At 43.3% G+C, this 19,369-nt stretch overlaps 1 protein-coding gene across 1 annotated transcript in view; it reads right to left on the reverse strand.

The window, feature by feature from the left end:
• STXBP6 (syntaxin binding protein 6) overlaps positions 1-14,227 on the reverse strand; it is a 141,079-nt gene extending 126,852 nt beyond the window's left edge. Inside the window, exon 1 of the mRNA XM_020789400.3 lies at positions 13,925-14,227. The gene's annotated coding sequence lies outside the window, so the exon portion shown is untranslated. The remainder of the gene's footprint in view (positions 1-13,924) is intronic.
• Positions 14,228-19,369: the final 5,142 nt, after the last annotated feature.

Consider the following 19,369-nt stretch of genomic DNA (forward strand, 5'->3'; position numbering starts at 1 on the left):
AAACAGCTGATCGGCAGTTCGCAAAGTGGCTTTCCTATGGCCGTTCTTTGCTAGACAACGACAATTCTTCCCCATTGGAATGCATTAAACAGGTTTCAATGCATTCCAATGGGGAAATGCTTTTCGCTAGACAATGATTTCGCTAAACAGTGAATTCAGTGGAACGGATTATCATCGTCTAGCAAGGCACCACTGTATTTAAACATAGCTATCATGTCCCCTCTTAACCTTCTTTTTGTAAGGCTAAACATTACCAATTCCCTAAGCTGCTCTTCGTAGGACATTGCTTCCAGACCTTTAACCATTTGAGTCACCCTCCTCTGGACACATTCCAGGTTGTCAACATCCTTTTTGAACTGAGCTGCCCAGAACTGGACACAATACTCCAGGTGAGGTCTGACCAAAGTGATAGTGGTACTATCACTTCACTTGATCTAGACACTATACTCCGGTTGATGCAACCAAAGAATCACATTGGCTTTCTTGGCAGCCGCATCACACTGCTGACTCATGTTCAGCTTGTAGTCTACCAAGACTCCTAGATCCCTTTCACAGGTACTGTTGTCTAGCCAGGTGTCTTCCATCCTATATCTGTGCAGTTCATTTTTTTCTCCCTAGCTGTAGGACCTTACATTTCTTCCTGTTGAAATCCATTTTGATATTTTTGGTTCAGGACTCTAATCTGTCAAGATCATTTTGAATTTTAATCCTGTCCTCTGGGGAATTAGCAACCCCTCCCAATTTGGCATCATCTGCAAATTTAATCAACATACTCTCTATTCTTTCATCCAAGTCATTGATAAAGATGTTGAATAACACGGGACCCAGAACAGAACCCTGGGGCACCCCACTAGACACCTCTTTCCAGGATGAAGGGGGGCCATTTGTAATCACCCTTTGGGTTCGGTCAGTCAACCAATTACAAATCCACCGAACAGTAGCACTATCTATCCCACATTCTATTAGCGTCTTTGCAAGAATATTGTGAGGAACCTTGTTGAAGGCCTTATAAAATCAAGATATGCTACATCCACAGTGTTCCCTTCATCCACCAGGCCTGTAACTCTATCAAAAAAAGAGATCAGATTAATCTGGTATGACTTGTTTTTGAGAACCCCGTGTTGACTTTTAGTGATTACAGCATTGATTTCTAAGAGATAACAAATTGTCTGTTTAATGATCTGCTCTAGAATCTTTCCAGGAATTAATGTCAGACTGATGAGGTGATAATTATTTGGGTCTTCTTTTCCTCCTTTTTGAAGATAGGGACAATATTTGCCCTCCTCCCATCTGTGGAGACTTCCCCTGATCTCCAAGAATTCTCAAAGATTATTGCGAATGGTTGTGATATTACTCCTGCCAGTTCTTTTAATACCCTTGGATGCAATTCATCTGACTCAGGAGACTTAAATTTATCCAAGGTAGCCAGGTAATGCTGTACTACTACTCTACCTATTCTGTGCTACATTTCCCACACTACTTGACCTGCTCTTCAGCCCTCAGGTTGAGCACTATTTTCCTTTTAGGAAAAAACTGAGGCAAATAAGATATTGAGTAGTTCTGCCTTTTTCCTATCCCCTGTTAGTAATTGGCCGTCATTTCCATGCAGAGACCCTATTGTTTCCTTCTTTTTCCTTTTACTGTTGACATAACTTAAAAATCCCTTTTTATTATCTTTAATGTCTCTAGCAAGCCTACGTTTGTGCTGTGTTTTAGCTTTTCTTACTATCCCCCTACACATGCTGGCTATTTGCTTGTATTCTTCTTTGGTGATTTCCCTGTTTTTCCATTTCTTGTACAATTTTTTTACACTGAGCCGAGTTGAAAGTTCTCTAATCCAGAGGTTGCCAAGCCCCGGTCTGCAACCCGGTGCTGATCCATGGCCTGAGCCGGACCGGACCACCGAGACAGACCTACTACCCCGCCCCACCCCCGCATACACCTACCCCTGCTGCATAGCTCATTTTCGCCTGCGTGCGCGCTCCAGCACGCCTGTGCAAGAGCCGTCCCACCATTTGCACATGCGCATGAGTGCAATTGCACCCTGACAAGTGCTGCACTACTATTTGCGCTTGCATGGGAGGCACTCTCATGCGAGAGAGAGAGAGAGAGAGAGAGAGAGAGAGACGGAGCGCTTGTTCACGCATACGCACGAGCGGGGGGGGGTGCCCCGCCTTCCCCAGCAGGTTGGCGGACCAAAAAGGGTTTGAAACCACGGTTTTAGTCAACGATTCTGGTTTCACATCTCCCATTTTTCCTTCTTGTTGGAACAGTCTTAGATTGTGGCTTTAGCATCTTTTCCTTCAATAACCAAAGTGTATAAGAATGTCAACATATACACTTTATATACAAGTATGTACTGTATATGTAAACATACTTTATGTGTGCGTGCAAACACAGATACACACATACACTATTGGTGTTTGCAGAATGATGATGTGATTTACTGCTGCTAATTCATGAGGTGCTGAGGCCATAGGTGACCATGCATGACAATATCACACACTGTACTTTGTCAGTTAGCCACAATTAGCAGCACTTTGCATAATTCCTCCAGATATAACAATAGGATTTTGACCTATCATCTCAAATATATGTTCTAAGTAATAATATTTTTATTCAAAAACATGTATTGATGCATAATCATCAAAGTATGAGCCACTCAGCTTACTCGGGACATATGTTTATGAGTTGAGACCTTTTCCTGTCAAACCCTAACTCCTCAGACTGCCTTCAAATTTTAAAATAGGGCAATCTCTAGATAGAAAGTAGCAAAAAAAAATTACAATTCAAGAGCAGTAGTCAGTAATCCTTTCTCTCAGGACCTAAAGCTAGAGGAGATGCTTCCACTTCATTGCAAAGTGAATCTAAATAAATCCAAAGCCAACAAAACCAGTAATTATGCAAATCAAGAGAATCCAACACCAATGTCATTAATCCCATTTTTTTTAAAAAAACGAAAGATTTAATATAAGCACCGTGAATTGAGGACTTAAAATCACAGTGTAGAAATGGCAACGCATATAGCAAGTTTTATCCCAATTTCAAATTTATTATTTAAATCAGAAACATGGAAACATCTGATTCTACAAATTATTCAGTTTTCTAGGAAAAGAAATATCAAAATACACAATTTAATATATCTGTATCATTATCCATTTTGATTTAAGAAAAATCCATGTTCTATCAAACACAAACACCAACATTTTGATTCACCAGCATACCGAAGCTTAGCACTGTATCAAGTAATTTCAAGTACCCTAGTCTGTTCACTAGTTGGGATTATACAATTAGAATGTTTTTCTCCAAAAAAGAGGTATCTGGTACCAAAGTCAAAGTCTGTTTATGTTATACGCTACCTCCATAGTGAGACACTTAACTACAGGACAATCATGCACTGCCACCAAGATATGAGCACACAAAAAGGATTATAGGATGTTTAATTCCAAGAATTAAAGATCATGGCCACTGGTCCCATCACCTCCTGGCAAATAGAATGGGAAGATATGGAGGTAGTGACAGATTTTACTTTCTTGGGCTCCATGATCACTGCAGATGGTGACAGCAGCACAAATTTAAAAGACGCCTGCTTCTTGGGAGGAAAGCGATGACAAACCTTGACAGCATCTTAAAAAGCAGAAACATCACCTTCCTGACGCATAGTCACCAGCTATGGTTTTTCCAGTAGTGATGTATGGAAGTGAGAGCTGGGCCATAAAGAAGACTGACCGCCGAAGAATTGATGCCTTTGAACTGTGGTGCTGGAGGAGGCTCTTGAGAGTCCCCTGGACTGCAAAGAGAACAAACCTATCCATTTTGAAAGAAATCAACCCTGAGTGCTCAGAGAAAGTACAGATCCTGAAGCTGCGGCTCCAGTACTTTGGCGATCTCATGAGAAGATTCCCTGGAAAAGACCCTAATGTTGGGAAAGCGTGAGGGCAAGAGGAGAAGGGGACGAAAGAGGACGAGATGGCTGGACAGTGTCACTGAAATTACCAACATGAATTTGACCCAACTCTGGGAGGCAGTGGAAGACAGGAGGGCCTGTTGTGCTCTGTTCCATGGGGTCATGAAGAGTTGGACACGATTTAACGACTAAATAACAACAAAACATTCCAAGAAGAATCTGTCCCTTATATGTCAGGCATGTTGTTAAATCTATAACATTTATTCTCTGCAAAACAAGCAATGAAGTTCCCTCACCCCAAGGTACTAGTATAGTTTCAAATGCTCTTAAACTATCTGACAGGTTAGGCCAATGTCCTGTCACTGTGCTATAACATAAAAGGTATAAGCCTAGTTCAGAAATTTTGGAAACTGCCTTAGCATAATGAAGACAAGGCTCAAGGTGATTCATCCTCCAAGCCCTAAAACTATTACTAGAAGTCTGAATGTCCTGGACCCCCATTGCATGATAGTCGTGGAGTTCAGAGCTCTAAGTTTTGAATCCCACCATAATCTGACAACCAATTCACTATAACTAAGATTAGGACTTCCAGTTTTGCTTCCCTTGAGATATCGCGCAACTAGTCTCAACAATAATTTGAAGAACTTACTATTACAAAGATTTTACTTCCATTGAAATTCCAATTGTTATATATAATGTTGTTGTTCAACCACTGTGTTTTCAGAAGAGTTAAGGAGTGACAGATACTGCCTTAATTTTATTGGCATTACAATGAAAACAGGAACGCCCTTACAGTAAAGCCCACTGCCAGGTTGCCACAATAATGTGAGAAATTAATGCACAGTTAATGTAAGAAGGAAGCCATTGACAGTTTAGTATTGTCTGTCATTAAGTCACAGAAGGAATATATAGTATATAGCATGAACAGAATTAACTCACAGAGTTAATAGCTTGAATAGAATATATATATTGGATAGAATTTAACTCAGAGAGAGCATTTGACTTAAATGGAATAAATCAGATTATTACAACAGGCATCTTAACTCAGAAATGAGCATTTGAGAATGGCCAAATTTATGAGTATCCTCCAAAATATTGTGGCAATAGCATTAATTTATGTGAGCTGAATGACAGTACAGAAATTAGATGGTGAGAAAAAGAGAGAAGCTATATGGAATGCTTGTTGTATTTTGTGCCATCAAGTCACTTCCAGTTTACAGTGGCCTTAACAGGGTTTTCAAGAAAGTTAAGGTATTTAAGGAGTTCTTTTATCATTTCCACCACCCCATGAGTTTCCAGAGCCATGTAGGGATTTGAACTCAGGTCTCCTAAGCCCTAACCTGACACTCAGCCCACTACCCCAGTGGTCTCCAACCTTGGGCCTTCAGATGTTCTTGGACTACAACTCCCATTAGCTTTCACCACTGCCTCTGCTGGTCAAGATTTCTGGAAGTTGAACTCCAAGAACATCTGGAAGCCCAAGGCTGGGGACCACTGCACTACCCTACACTAGCTCTCCAGCTACTTAGAATACCTGGATTTTGGAAAAAGTGTAATGAGGAGCTTCAAAAGCATTTAATTCAGAAAGTGTTGACCTTTACTGTTGACCTTCTAAAGTGTCCAGCTTTAAGGCCAATTTGCTAGCCTTTTGCTCTTTGTTGCGTATCAGTGGCAGAGACAACTCATTGTTTTGAGATAAATACAGAAATCTTGAGCCACATTATCTAGCAGAGTCCCCACAGAACGTCCGGTCTCAAGAACATGCCACTTATTCTGACCATCAACATCTTTCTAAGTGTCTTCTGCTTCTGAATGAAAAGCAAGAATTACGGAGACTACAGCAAGCTTTCAGTTTGTGTCCATCCTGGGAGGCAGTACAGAAATACATTTTGCCTAGCAGAACAAGGTCTTGTGTAAATAGAATCAATGGTCCTTTGCCTTTGCAAAATTCAAAATTACAAATTTGATGCTTACTAGGAAGGTAATATGAGCACTGGAAAACGTCATCCAATACAAGAAAGATTTTTCTCAGTGCACTAGTGAGGGTGGGGATATCTCTAGTTAACAATTTATAGTCACTGCCCTTTTGTTATAAATATAGCTTGGTTGCAGAGGATTCAATGATTACATTGCTATGCTGCGGAGGGATCACTGACTGACTGTATTACATGAGACATTCGAAGGCAAGGAAATTAAAACTAATTAACATTCCTTGCAATCTTCAAGAGGACAGGAAATCATGAGAACATTCACTCTGCCAGAGTCCATGGCATTATAGCAGAATATTCCTGTTCCTGTTTGATATACCTAGTAGTTAGCTTGCTTAATGTACAAACATTTCTTTCTTTCTCTTGTTTACATTGCTAGGACCTGGAGATTTGTCTGGAATATGAAAGCTATGTCTATATAAGTTTATAGGCATTTCTGTTCATTTGTTCAAGAAATACGTACTTGCTGACATGCACTGTATACTGGAAAGTGTATGAACTGTAGCATTTTCTCTACTTGGTAGTAAGTTATTGAAATGATTTGGTAAAAGGTTACAATTTTCAGGGAATGGTTAAAAGGTTAAAGCAGGTGGCATTAAAACTTTTGCAACCTTAGTACCTCATTTGCAATATGGAGCTAATACTAGCATAGTACTACATCTATCCTGGTGCCAGGTCTGCAGTGTCACAGAACTTCCTCCCCATCCACGCTCCCAGCATCCCACAGACTGAAAATTAGCAACAACCTCCTCCTCACTTCTGCTACATTCTTCAGTTCCCAATGGAAGTTCAGCGATGGATCCTGCTCTTCCGGGGTATTACTATTCCACACAATTTTGTGTCATCTGCAAATTTGATTAGCATGATCTGCATCCCCTGATCCAGGAGATTAATAAGAATGTTGAAGAGCACAGAGCCCAGGACTAAGCCCTGGGGTACCCCACTTATTACCTCCTCCCAGTTTGAAAAGGAGCCATTTATCATCACCCTCTGAGTACAATTCAGTAGCCAACTGCGTACCCACCTGACAATTGTTCTATCCATCCCATATTTAATCAGCTTGCTTATCAGAATACAGTGGTGCCTCGCTTAACAACAATAATCCATTCCAGGAAAATCGCCATTAAGCGAAAATATCATAAAACAAACTTTAAAACCCCACTGAAACACACTGAAACCCATTAAGTGCATTCCAATGGGGTAAAAACTCACCGTCCAGCGAAGATCCTCCATACGGCAGCCATTTTCGCTGCCTGTATAGAGAGGAATCCGTCCCTAAACACAGCGGGGAGCCATTTTAAGCATTGTTTTGCGAAGAAAAACATTGTTTTGCGAAGAATCGGTTCCCAAAGTAGGGAACCGATCATCACAAAGGGAAAAAACCCTATTTAGATCATTGTCGTACAGTGATTTCGTCGTAATGCGGGGCAATCGTTAAGCGAGGCACCACTGTATCATGGGGCACTTCATCAAAAGTTTTGCTGAAGTCACAAAGCTTTCCTTCCACCCTTCAAAACATTTCCTCCTTTTGCAGGAACCAAATGGGTTCCCCAACTTTACCTTTACCAGGATACAGTGCAACATTATTGAACTTGGTACTCTTGGAGACTATTAACTAAGCAACAAATCAAGAAAAAAGATTGGAATTTCTGGGTATTTAGGGAACGCTCTAGGTGCATTAAGGCAAATTTGTTTGTTAAAATACTTTTTTTAAAACAGGTAGGTAAGGACAGAGAGTGTGTGGTGTAGTGAACAGAGTGTCATACTATGAGTGAGGAGGTATGAATGCAAATTCATGCTTAGCCACAGAAACTCATGGGGCTGGCAAGAGTAAACCGCTCCCTGAACATTTCATGTACAGTGGTGCCTCGCATAACGATGTTAATTGGTTCCAGAAAAAAAAACTGTTATGTGAAAACATCGTTATGTGAAGCGCCATTTCCCACAGGAATGCATTGAAAACCGGTTAATCCGTTCCAATTGAAACGGATTATCCGGTTTTTTCCCTCCCCCCGTGACTTGGATCTGACCCATGGCAGCTACCTCAGCCATGGCTGGACTCCCTAGAGTCCGGCCATGGCTGGGGTAGCCGCTGCGGCTCGGATCCAAGCTGCGGGGGGAGGGTGGTGGGATTGGGATGCCTTTCAGGCATCCCGGGCTTGGATCCCACCAACCGCCGGTTACCCTTTAAGCGGCGGAGACAGGCTGGGGGGTGGATCGGGAAGCTTGAAGCCTCTCCGCGCCGCCTACCCCGGCCGTTCTCGGACTTCCCCGGCGCTTAAAGCCTCCTTGCGCTGCCTAGCCCGGCCTGGGTAGGCGGCGCAGGGAGGCTACCGGCATCGGAGACAGGCTGGGGGGTGGACCGGGAAGCTTGAAGCCTCTCCGCGCTGCCTACCCCGGCCGTTCTCGGACTTCCAGAAGTCCGAGAACAGCCTGGGTAAGCAGCGCGGGGAGGCTTCAAGCTTCCTGATCCACCCCCCAGCCTGTCCCCGGCGCTTAAAGCCTCCTTGCACTGCCTAGCCCGGCCTGGGTAGGCGGCGCAGGGAGGCTACCGGCATCGGAGACAGGCTGGGGGGTGGACCGGGAAGCTTGAAGCCTCTCCGTGCCGCCTACCCTGGCCGTTCTCGGACTTCCGGAAGCGTCCGAGAACGGCCGGGGTAGGCGGCATGGGGAGGCTGCCGGCGGCGGGGACAGGGTGGGGGGGGTGTCCGCAAGGCTTCCAGGCAAAGGCCTGGAAGCCTTCGACACCCCCGTACCCTTCCCCCGCCGCCGCTGAGAGCCTTCCGAGCTCTCAAAGGGCTTTCTCCAATATCGTAGGGGGCGCTTTGAGAGCTCGGAAGGGAATTGTCGGCAGGGAACGGTGGCTTCGGGGTCCTTCCGAGGCCGCAGTCCACTGCCGACATTTTCCCCCAGCTGAGCGGCGGGGCTTCAAAGCGATTTTTCCCCATAGGCAAGATCGTTGTGCGATCGCAAAAGCGATGGAAAAAAGGCCATCGCTATGCGATTTTTTCGTTAAACGGGGCGCTCGTTAAGTGAGGCACCACTGTACCTTGAAAATCCAATTAGATTCACCAACAGTCAAAAATGACTTGACAGCACATAAGGACCGAGTATCTTCACTGCTATCATGAAAAGCAAAGAATTTAATGTACTTTGGAAGAAGAACGGGAGTCTGGAAATGCACCTATTAGTCTTGACAGTGACTTCATTCTCAGCTATCCTCAAACCTCAACAACAGTGGGCAGTGCCATTACAGTATTTATAATAGAGAACTACTTTGCTGAGTTCTAGAGCAACGTGAACAGGAAAACATTCACTTAGCCCCAGGGTTTAGGAAACTTCCACTGTTACAAGAGATTTGCCAATAATTTCTCACGCCACAAATGCTTTCATGGCTTCCCATATTTATTAGTCTCATTCAGTTATGCAATACTGTTGGCTTCTAAACTATATAAGGTATAAGATGTGCTGATACCAATTCATTTCTTCCCTAAAGGTCATTTGACTTCCCATCACTTCAGTTGTAAACAGATCCACGCTTGATTGAACTAAGGTTGTCCAAATAACTGAAGAATATGTCTGAGAGATCATTCCTTTTTTTGTAATACTGACCAGTAGAACTCATACAGTCATGTGAAATAAGTACACTCTCTTTGAATTCTATGGTTATATGTATCAGGAGATAAGAAAAATCATCTGGTCTTTAGCATGTCTGAAAATTAGGTAAAAACAACCTGAGATGACAACTCAAGACATATTACACCATGTCATGATTTACTGTACAAAAATAAAGACAAAATGGAGAAGCTTACACCTGAACATACACTGACACTGCAGACTGTTGCAGAAAGTGGCATAAAAAGGAGGGGCTGCATGTTCCTCCCTAACACAATGAGGGCATCTGTCTGGGTAACAATGAAATCCTTCTTAGGCTATGGGGGTGATGTATATCAGGATTAAAAACAGCTTGAAAACACCTCCTAAAACTCAATGTTTTCTAATCTTTAAGAGAAGCTATAAAGAAACAATAATCTAATCTTTTTTTGTAATACTGACCTGTCTATAGGATCATATTTCATCCTACAGACAGATTGCTTTTCATCAACATGTAGCAAACGGTTCAGATGCATTTGTCAGGCAATCTTGCATTTCTTGTTCAGTGATCTGATGGACAAATTTATAAAACAGTTGTTTTAGAAATCTAGGACAACTAAGAACCAAGCCATCAATACAAGCTGTTGCTTTAAATTACTTTACAATAAAGCCTAAGACTGAACTGGAAAGGAGCAAAAAGTACACAACATACTACTGAAGGTACGACTGCAAAATTCCTACTGCAATAATACCTTTATTTGATCAACCCTCCACCTTAAAAAAAGCAAAAATAACAGTAGACAAGTTTCCAACATTACTATAGCTTCACCAGGGAAGACTTGATAGAAGAATTCAGGGACGAGAAGGCCAAGGGAGGTTTAATCTGAAGACTTTATGGTCTGCAAGTTGTCTTGATATGAAGAAAGGTGCTAGTTGCAGACAGTAGAATGGAGCTCATCAGGTGATACCATTACATTAGACTCCTTGCCCACAGACTGAGAGTTGGAAAACAAAATTTCTAACTTTAGTTCTGCTCTAACAGCCATTATTTAGAGAGGGCTAATCTTCATGATTCACTGTATAGTGATGATCAAAAAACATATAGAATCAAGTAGAAAATACAAAATTATGGTAAGTCACATCTTAAAGATATACTATAATCACACTATGTATGAGTACTGCTCTGTGTAGCACACACAACACACAGCAATATGTTTTCTAAAAATGTAGGTCCACAAAGTCCAAACTCTATGGATCGTCCCTATTCACACAGTTAAAAGTGTTTTTTAAAGGAACACCTCAGAAAATATAAAATAAAAAAAAATTAATGCACCTTGAGCAGAATAGAACTTCCCCTTCCTTCTGTAGTCCATTGTGACTGCAGGTTGAGGGCAGAGGGAGGGGAAAGTGGAAGAAATTGCTTCCTGCCCATTTGGCTGTTGGAAGACATTCTGGTTTTTTTTCGGGGGGGGGGAATTAGATATAATGCATATGCTCAAATCATCAAGTATTGTTTCTTAATAGCTTCTCTTATTAAAACCACTGTGCAGTGCTGCACAGAATTAAAAGCCCAGGACCAAAACATTAGCTCCACATTCTTATTTGTATTTAAATCCACAAGTTCTAAGAAGGGCAGGCAGACTAATATAAATAATGCTTTCCTGCCAACATTTTTGCTTAGCTTATGCTAAACTCCCATTGTGTCAACAATTCAATTCACTGAAAAGAGGCCTTTGCCTGAGCTTTCAGTGGACCTCCTTTGAAGAAGGTGGAAGTTATCTCTAGGAGTTCAAACACAGGCTTCATTTTCCCAGGCAGCTGAAGAACAAAAACCAAAAAACTAAAAACAAGAAGAAGAAGAAGAAGAAAGCAGGAAGGAAAATCACCTTCTGTTTGAAAAAAAGCCACACAACTACTGTAATTTAAACAAGGGATTTAGATTATAAAGTAGGAATAAAGCTGAATGGGTTACAGGTAAAAATCTGTTCGATTCCCATGGGCAAAACAAAAAACAACACATGAAAAAGAAAAAAGGGTGTTGAGGTTTTTATCCAGTGGAAGTCACTCCACTGATAGAAGGCACTGACCCCGTTCAGAAGAGGGAAGGAGACAGTTTTCAGTGATGCCCCTCCTTCTTGCAGACCACTTCAGATCTGCTGTTAAGTGTGAGTTGGGGAACTGAGCTTGGTGTGGTGGCGATGGAAAATGAGGACAGCACAGGAGAAAGAAAATTGGGGTAGGAAAGCAGCCTAATTTCTCCTTCCACCAGCAAGATGACCCTTACTGGACACAAGCCTGTGTATTCTAAAGCTTGAAAAATGCAGCTTGATAAAAGCTTCACTTTGTCTTCCACAAACTACCTCTGACACTTAAATGTGCCTAAAGTGTGGCAATTAAAAGCAATATGTCTCCATGGCTTCTGGCCACATCCTGATGAGAACATAGCCAGGACTATGTATTAATGACTTATTCTAGTTTCACCAAAAGACTTAGTCTTCATGCTGACCAATAATATGTCAGAGGTGTGCCAGCAATTGGTTTTTTCACTTCAGCTACAAGTCATAACAGAATCTTAAGAATCTGAGAATCTTAGAATAATAGAGTATTTGTTTGAAAGGAAAGGAATATTGATTTTGCTGCTGTCTGAACTCTAAATTCAAGATAGCAACCCACTTGGGTCTCAAAAAGAGAAAAATTCTGTAGAGAGTAGACTTTGTATTAAGGAAACAGAGAAGCAAATTAGGGTTGTATATTGCCTTGTAGCAGTTTAAAAGTGTTCTTTTTTTTAAATTCAAGGAGCATTGTTAGAATAATGCAAAAGTCTGTTAACCAAAGCAACCTTCTACACATTTTCACATTATCTTTTCAGAAGATTTTGAGAGGAATTTAAGTTTTATGCCAATCACTTCACAGTCCGAAGGGTTTTACAGTAGTCAGAAAGTAATGAGTAACTTACACTCTTTGCAATATTTACTCACATAAATTACTTTGGGGGAAGAGGGTTGCAACAACATCCATAACAAATTACCTTTAAAAACAACTTTCCAAGTACCCAACAGAACAAGAAACAACTCAACTGCTGAATAGTTCAATGGTTTAGGCATGGAGTTCAATTCTTCATGCTGTATAGCATGTGCCTAATAGTGACTAATCCTTCAGATATGTTTTTTGGGGGTGGAACTAATGTGAAATGCAATAAGAAATTTAAAAAATATAAAGGAAATGTACAAACCATTTCAGCCCAGCACACCACATCAGTGTTGACTCAAGGTTTAGGGAGTGGTGTAAACATATGGGTGTACATATACAATCTCTCTCTCTCACACACACATACACACACACGTTCAGTATTAAAGGATTGGGAAGTCTTAAAACTGCAGAAGGAAAACTTTGGCCCTTCAGATGTTTTGGCCTCCAAATCCCAGAAACTTCAGCCAGCAAGGGCAGGAGATTGTGGGAGTTGTAGTCCAAAACCATGTGGAGCACCCCCTTCTTGAAGCAAACACAACGTCTTTCCAGAGGGTAGAAACTCTGGCATACTCAAGCCACTCACAGCCTTTTCGCATTCACTGAACGGATCCTCAGGGTTCAGGGAGAGAAGAGGCGCGATGGACTGTCCGCTGTGCATTTGCTTAAGTCCCTCTATGACAGCCCCGCGGATTTTGCCCTCAGCGCTCTCACTTCCAATTCCCAACAGTCCGATTTGAGTAGCTTTCTCTCTCTCTCTCCCAGACAACCGACACATAGAGGCACAAGCACACCCGTGTATACAGAAGACAGGAGAAGATCTCAAGTCCGACGTCCCTCAAAGCCATTTAAGGTCGGCCAGGTGAACTTTCTTGCTCCCCCCCCCCAGCCAGCCAACCACAACAGGACAACAAGAAAAGCCAGAAAAGCTGCCGAATTCACACCCAACCAGGATGACCCGAGCCAGCCCCGTCCCTAGAAATCCTGCCAGGAAGGCCCGCGGCGGCGATCCCGCCCAAAGAGATGCCCGGCCACCCCCAAACCGACCCGTTTCTCTCCCTGCTTCCCTTGAAGGTGGGCAGGAAGGCAGGACGGACCAACGGGGCTCGTCTCTCCCTCCCACCCGGGTGCCAGGCAGCGCCTCACCGGACGAGGATGGGGACCCAAGAGACCCCTTCCTTTCCTTCCACAACTCGGTGCTCCTCTAAGGGAGGAAGGCGAGACGTGGCAGGCAGGAAGAGCCGGGATCGCCTCTAGCCAACTCCGCAGCAGCTCTCCCGAAACGCGGCTCTCTTCCCAACTTGGGCGCCCGGCTCCTCCCGCCTGAGCCCAGCAAGTTGCGCGGGAAGAGGAGAGAAGCGCTCCGAGACACTGTCCCGGCGGGCACCCGGGATGGACGCCACGCAACTCAACCACCGACGACTCCATCACCACCGCCGCCGCCGCCGCCGCCGCCCCGGGGACATACCTTCCTGCCCGTCTGCCTGCCTGACGCCCAGCAATGAATCCCCGCTGGCCCCTCGAGGCTCCCGGCTCCCAGTTCCCTGTTGGGCGCGGGTCCCGCAGCAGAAGCGGGACGAAGCCAGCCAGCCTCCTCCACGTCCTCCGGAAGCGCCCGCCAAGGGAACTCGCCGGGGCTCCTGCCGCCCCACCAGGCTCGGCGCAGGCACTGGACGGCAACGGCTCCGGGCTCGCCTCTCTCGCGGCCAGCTGCGGTTACAGCGACGGCGGCGGCGGCGGAGCCACCCAGCTGTGAGCCAGAGGCGCGAGAGGCTCGCCACGTGCTCGAGGGGAGCCAATGGGAAAGGCCAAGCGGCGAGCCTCCCTCTCTCTCTTCTTTTCCTCCCCGCCCCGCCTTTCTTCCCTGCCTTCTCACGTGATCGGGGCAATTGCTTAAGTTTAGTTCGGAGCGCTCTCCTGGAGGAGGAGGAATCGGGTTGTAGGGCGCGGAGAAGTGCCTGTCTGCGTTTCTGGCGCGGTTTTGGGTGTTTTTGTTGCCACTCTAAGAAAGCAAGGAGTTAATTCAGGAGAACAAAGGGAGGAGTGGAAAGCTTTCGAATTGCAGAATGAAAACTCTGTGGTGGCGTGGAAATGAACGGAAAAAGCAACCATAGCACTACATTTCCCCCGACCTGTTATATATATTCCTGCTATGGTGTGGGCTGCAGATCCCATACAGTGTGGCAGTTTCACACTTCTGGAAGGCTGTGGAGGAGGCTGAAACAAGATGTTTAGGAGCAGTACACAGTTTGGAAAAAAGATACTTCTTGGGTTACAACTCCGAGAAGAATATTTGTATAAGAGGGGACTTGAAACCAATTTTGCTGCTTATTATTTGATTCCTTTTCCTTACTAACCATAGTTGCTAATTAGTTACTTTACTTTTTGTTTAGGTTTATAGTGGTAGCTTGATCTCCAAGGATGTTTCATCTGTTCCTCAAGTGATTAAGCAGATATGGATTATGAGGTCAGATTGGATAACAGGTTTCTTTCATTCCAATGTTTTTTGTGATTTCCTTGGTGATCATATGCCATAATGATAGAGTTGTATCTAGCAGTGTTAACAGCCAGAGCTTTGTTGACCTATTGGTTAAGACTGAGTTTTATTATACTGGTGTGTGTGAAGAGAGATTAGTGGGATAAGGATGCTATTGAATCTGAAGATACAGTGGCCATGTTGGTTTTGCTGCTGCAAGAATGTACCCATTTTGTGTTCATAGCAGCAGATACTAACAGGTGAGCCTGAACCTTTTCAGCAGCAAATTTTTGCACCACCTAAATTTCAGAACTATGGGTCACCGCTACAGTTGCTCTACCCTAGTTACAGCAGAGTGGACCTCCATGTGGATTTTGCAGTAGCCAGCAGTGACTAACTATGCTGAGTTTATAGCATAATATATTTTAGTTCATGTTGGCTGGGCAAGTGTGGCACATCTGGATCTTCATTATGTGTCCTCGGCACCTGGGGGCACACATATTGCAGACAAGAAGAGAGAAGAAACTAGATGTAGCCAGAAGCCCAAGGCCATATATATAAAAATGTAGTGTAAGATATTATCCTAAGTAAAAGCTTAAAACAAGTGAGAGACTTTCATCAGCTAAACTGGGTAGATCTGATAGAAAGTGTAATTCAGTAAAATCTGGCTATCCCTGGGGTTTCTAGACTCTGGCCTTGAAAGTTACTGTATTTTTCCGTGTATTAAAGGACACTTTTTCCTAAAACAATTAAAGTAAAAAGTAAGGGTTTTTTATACTCAGAAGTAAGGAAGGGATCAAAGTGCTTTGATCCCTGTTTCCCCCTCCACATTTTGCAAAGAAAATGGAGGGGGAAAGCGATTCCTACTTTCCCCCTACATTTTCATTGCAAAAAGCAGTTTCCCCCCTCCAGGTTTTGCAAAGAAAATGCAGGGGGAACGTGATTCCTACTTTCCCCCTACATTTTCATTGCAAAACGTTTGCAAAGAAAATGTAGGGGGGGGAGTAGAAATCACTTCCCCCCTGCATTTTCTTTGCAAAATGTGGAGGGGGGAAGCTGCTTTTTCCTCCTCCACTTTCTTGCAAAGAAAGAAATTCTGATTTAGAAAAGTGGGGGGGGGCGCGTTTTGTACATGGGGGCATCTTATGCACAGAAAAATACTGTAGTATACTAATACAGGAAATGGAGGCTTGCTTAAAAGTATTACAATATTTCATGCTTATAGAAACTTGCTGATTTTTCTGATTCTAATATATTCATTTCTTCCATGCAAACATTCATAGTATTCGTAGTCGTTTAGTCATGTCCGACTCTTCGTGACCCCATGGACCAGAGCACGCCAGGCCCTCCTATCCTCCACTGCCTCCCATAGCTGTGTCAATTTCATGTTGGTTGCTTCGCAGACACTGTCCAGCCATCTCATCCTTTCATCCCCTTCTCCTCTTGCCATCACTTCATAGGATTACAGTCTTTGAAAGCTGTCCTGTTCAGATGAAAATAAGTCGAGTCTTCATTACTTTTACCGTTCAATGAGTTTCTAGGGCAGTTTAAGGGGGGGAAAATAAAATTAGAGTAAATGCAAAATAAAACAGCAACATGAAAACAACACCATTTCAAAGAGCAGGGGGAAAAGCAGTCTGCAGAGAGGTAAGAATGTAGAACAGCATAATGGCATTTACTGACGTACAATGATTTCAAAACACTGAGAAAAACAAACAGCTTGGCACTGAAATGCATCAAGGCAGGTGGCAGTCAAGCCTCCATAAGAAAAAACATTCTAGAGTGCCATCACTGTGCAGTTCCTCTCCTGTCACATGAGGAAAGCAGATGGTGACTATTACACTTTAGCCTTGCAAAGTGTTTCAGGGTTGTTGTTTTGAAATATATACATATAGAGAGATTCTTCTGAAGTCAATAGAGGGTTTCCCCATTGCTTTCATTGAAGCCTATACCACTTTGTGGAATTCAGTTCTGGTGTTCGGATTATTAAAGTCTACTTCTATGCCTGCATGTTTGGATGTTCCATGTCATTTCTCTATCTCCATGTCTATGTCCATGTTGGTATACTATACACAAAGTGAGTATTGGGGAAAAAAGTTTATCTTTTAACATTCCTAGGTAGTGGAGACTTATCACTGTTCAGGTTAGGGCTGAAGTACAGGGCAAGTGATGTTATTCTCTTGTGTTTATAAAACAAATCAATGTATCAGTTAAGGTAAAAGCTTATTTCTGAAGTGCTGTTAGTGTTAATTGTTTGAGTCTAACATGCAAGGGGAATTAACATTAATGTGAGTTTCATTTTGAAAATGCAATAATGAGAGGGGAAGAGAAAGTGAGTTTTTATCATTATGTTTTTTTTAAAAAATCAGAAAACAATCATTCAGAAATCTGCAGAGAAATTATTTTACGTAGCATGTTGCAGTGATAAGTAGTACTTAAAGACAGTGAATTTTGGAAATGATACTAAAGCAACCCTGCTGATTCTAGCCAGATGCATACACATCTGTATTTGTAAATAAGGATAACACGTTTGTTTGTTGGATAGCTGTGGATGCATGATCAGTGAGCATGTGTAGCCTGGATACTAGAATGATTATCAGATGAGTGGTGGAATATTGGGCGCAGGGCTAAATACTGCTTGGTTTATGTGTTTGGAATGTAAAGGAGCATGATATAAAGTGCAGCTAGTTGGTCAAAAATCTGTCTTGGAGCGGAGATGAGAAACAGTCTTGGAAAGAAGGCACGGCTAGGCTACACTGGCAGCAGGGAGTGAGCTACCTTCAGTATACTTTCTCCACTTTTTCTTTATTTTCTCCTGGTAGGATAGTGTGCTCCTCTGATGGACATTCAGTATTCCAAATCTAGGTTTAAATTCCCCTTTGATTTCTTGAATCTTCTGGAAGAGATTTCTTGGTTTCCCCCTTTTGTTGTTTCTCTTCTATTTCTTTGCACTGGTTATTGTAATAATGTTCTTTGTCTCTATGTGATAGTCATTTAAAAGCTGTTTTGAGGGTTCTGATCCAGTTTTTGTATTTTACTTTGCTTCTCACCTGATAATTTTAAGTTTCTCCTTTGTCATCTATCTAGGCTTTTATTTCCTTTTTAACAGCAAGAATTGCATTTTGTACATTTCCCTAATAATATCTCTGTCAATCCACAGTTCTTCTAGTTCACAGTCAGTTGAGATTAGTAATGTAGATCTAAATTCATGTATAAAAAAGCCTACATGAAGTTCAACTTATCAGGTTGTTCCCTACATAGGAGCGATCCTGGACTCCCAGCATGCCTGCACCTTTCTACTAGAGGAGATGGTAGAGAAACTTCATGCACCCTTGCACCATTTCCAGCCTTGGGGCATTGTCACAGCCCACCAAGCTTAACGCTTTCTTTGACTTATGGCTTCCACAACCCTGGTCATCCAGCAAGCCTGACTAAAAGTGAAGTACCTGCATGGTATCTAACTCAGTTCAACCCACTTGTCAACCCCCCTTCCATACCCCTCAGTAACTGAGGAACTGCCAGCGCAACTCATATGGTAGAACACCACATACGATTTGCTCAGCAGCAGGCCCTTCAGAGCATTTCTACCCTAAGTACAGGTCACTACAGCTGCCAGCCCCACCAGCTGGCTGGCACACTGCAATAACCTCAAAATCCACAACCTCTGATCTCCTACCAAACACTAGCTCCATATCAACTATCTAGAGCTGCTTGCCATCATCAACGCCTTCTGGGCATTCAAAACTCTTCTGGTGGGACAAAATGTACAGGTCGCGAAAAACAACACCACAGCATTATTCTCCATCAACAAGCAAGGAGGCACTCCCTTTCTCTCCTTTCTCTCGCCATCCAGCTGTGGGGGTGGGTATATGAATGCCATATATACCCAGTGGCTGTCCACATTTCCACAGAGGCCAATGCCCTAGCTGATACCTTGAGCAGGCTCCACACTTGAAACCACAAGTGGTTCCTCGATGCCTCAGTGTTTTTCCACCTCTGCCAACACTGTGGCACCCCAGTGGTTAGACCTCTTTGTACTCTTTCAAGTAGACTACCTTATCCAAATGTGCACACTCACATGACTTTCTTACCACTCCAACAATGCTAAATGCTGTCCTGGTGTTCCTACTCCACTTATTCAAGTGAGGCCTATCTCTCACTACTCTCAAAGTACATGTGTCCAAAATAGCACTCCAGACTTGGCCTCCGTCTCGCTCTTCCACGTCCCACTCTCAAACAGTTTCTCAAGGGACTCTTGAATATCCAACCAGCATTCCAACCACCACCACCTTCAATGGTCCTTGCAACTTGTCTTGCATCACTTGAGGCCCTTTGAGCCTCTAGCTACTACTTCTGAAAGACTCCTATCTCTCAAGCTCATGTTCCTGGTTGCCATCACTTCAACCAATTGTGCAAGCAAGTTGGCTGTGCTGTGTG

Source organism: Pogona vitticeps, chromosome 1, assembly GCF_051106095.1.
Source record: "Pogona vitticeps strain Pit_001003342236 chromosome 1, PviZW2.1, whole genome shotgun sequence".
NCBI classification, from domain to species: domain Eukaryota; kingdom Metazoa; phylum Chordata; class Lepidosauria; order Squamata; family Agamidae; genus Pogona; species Pogona vitticeps.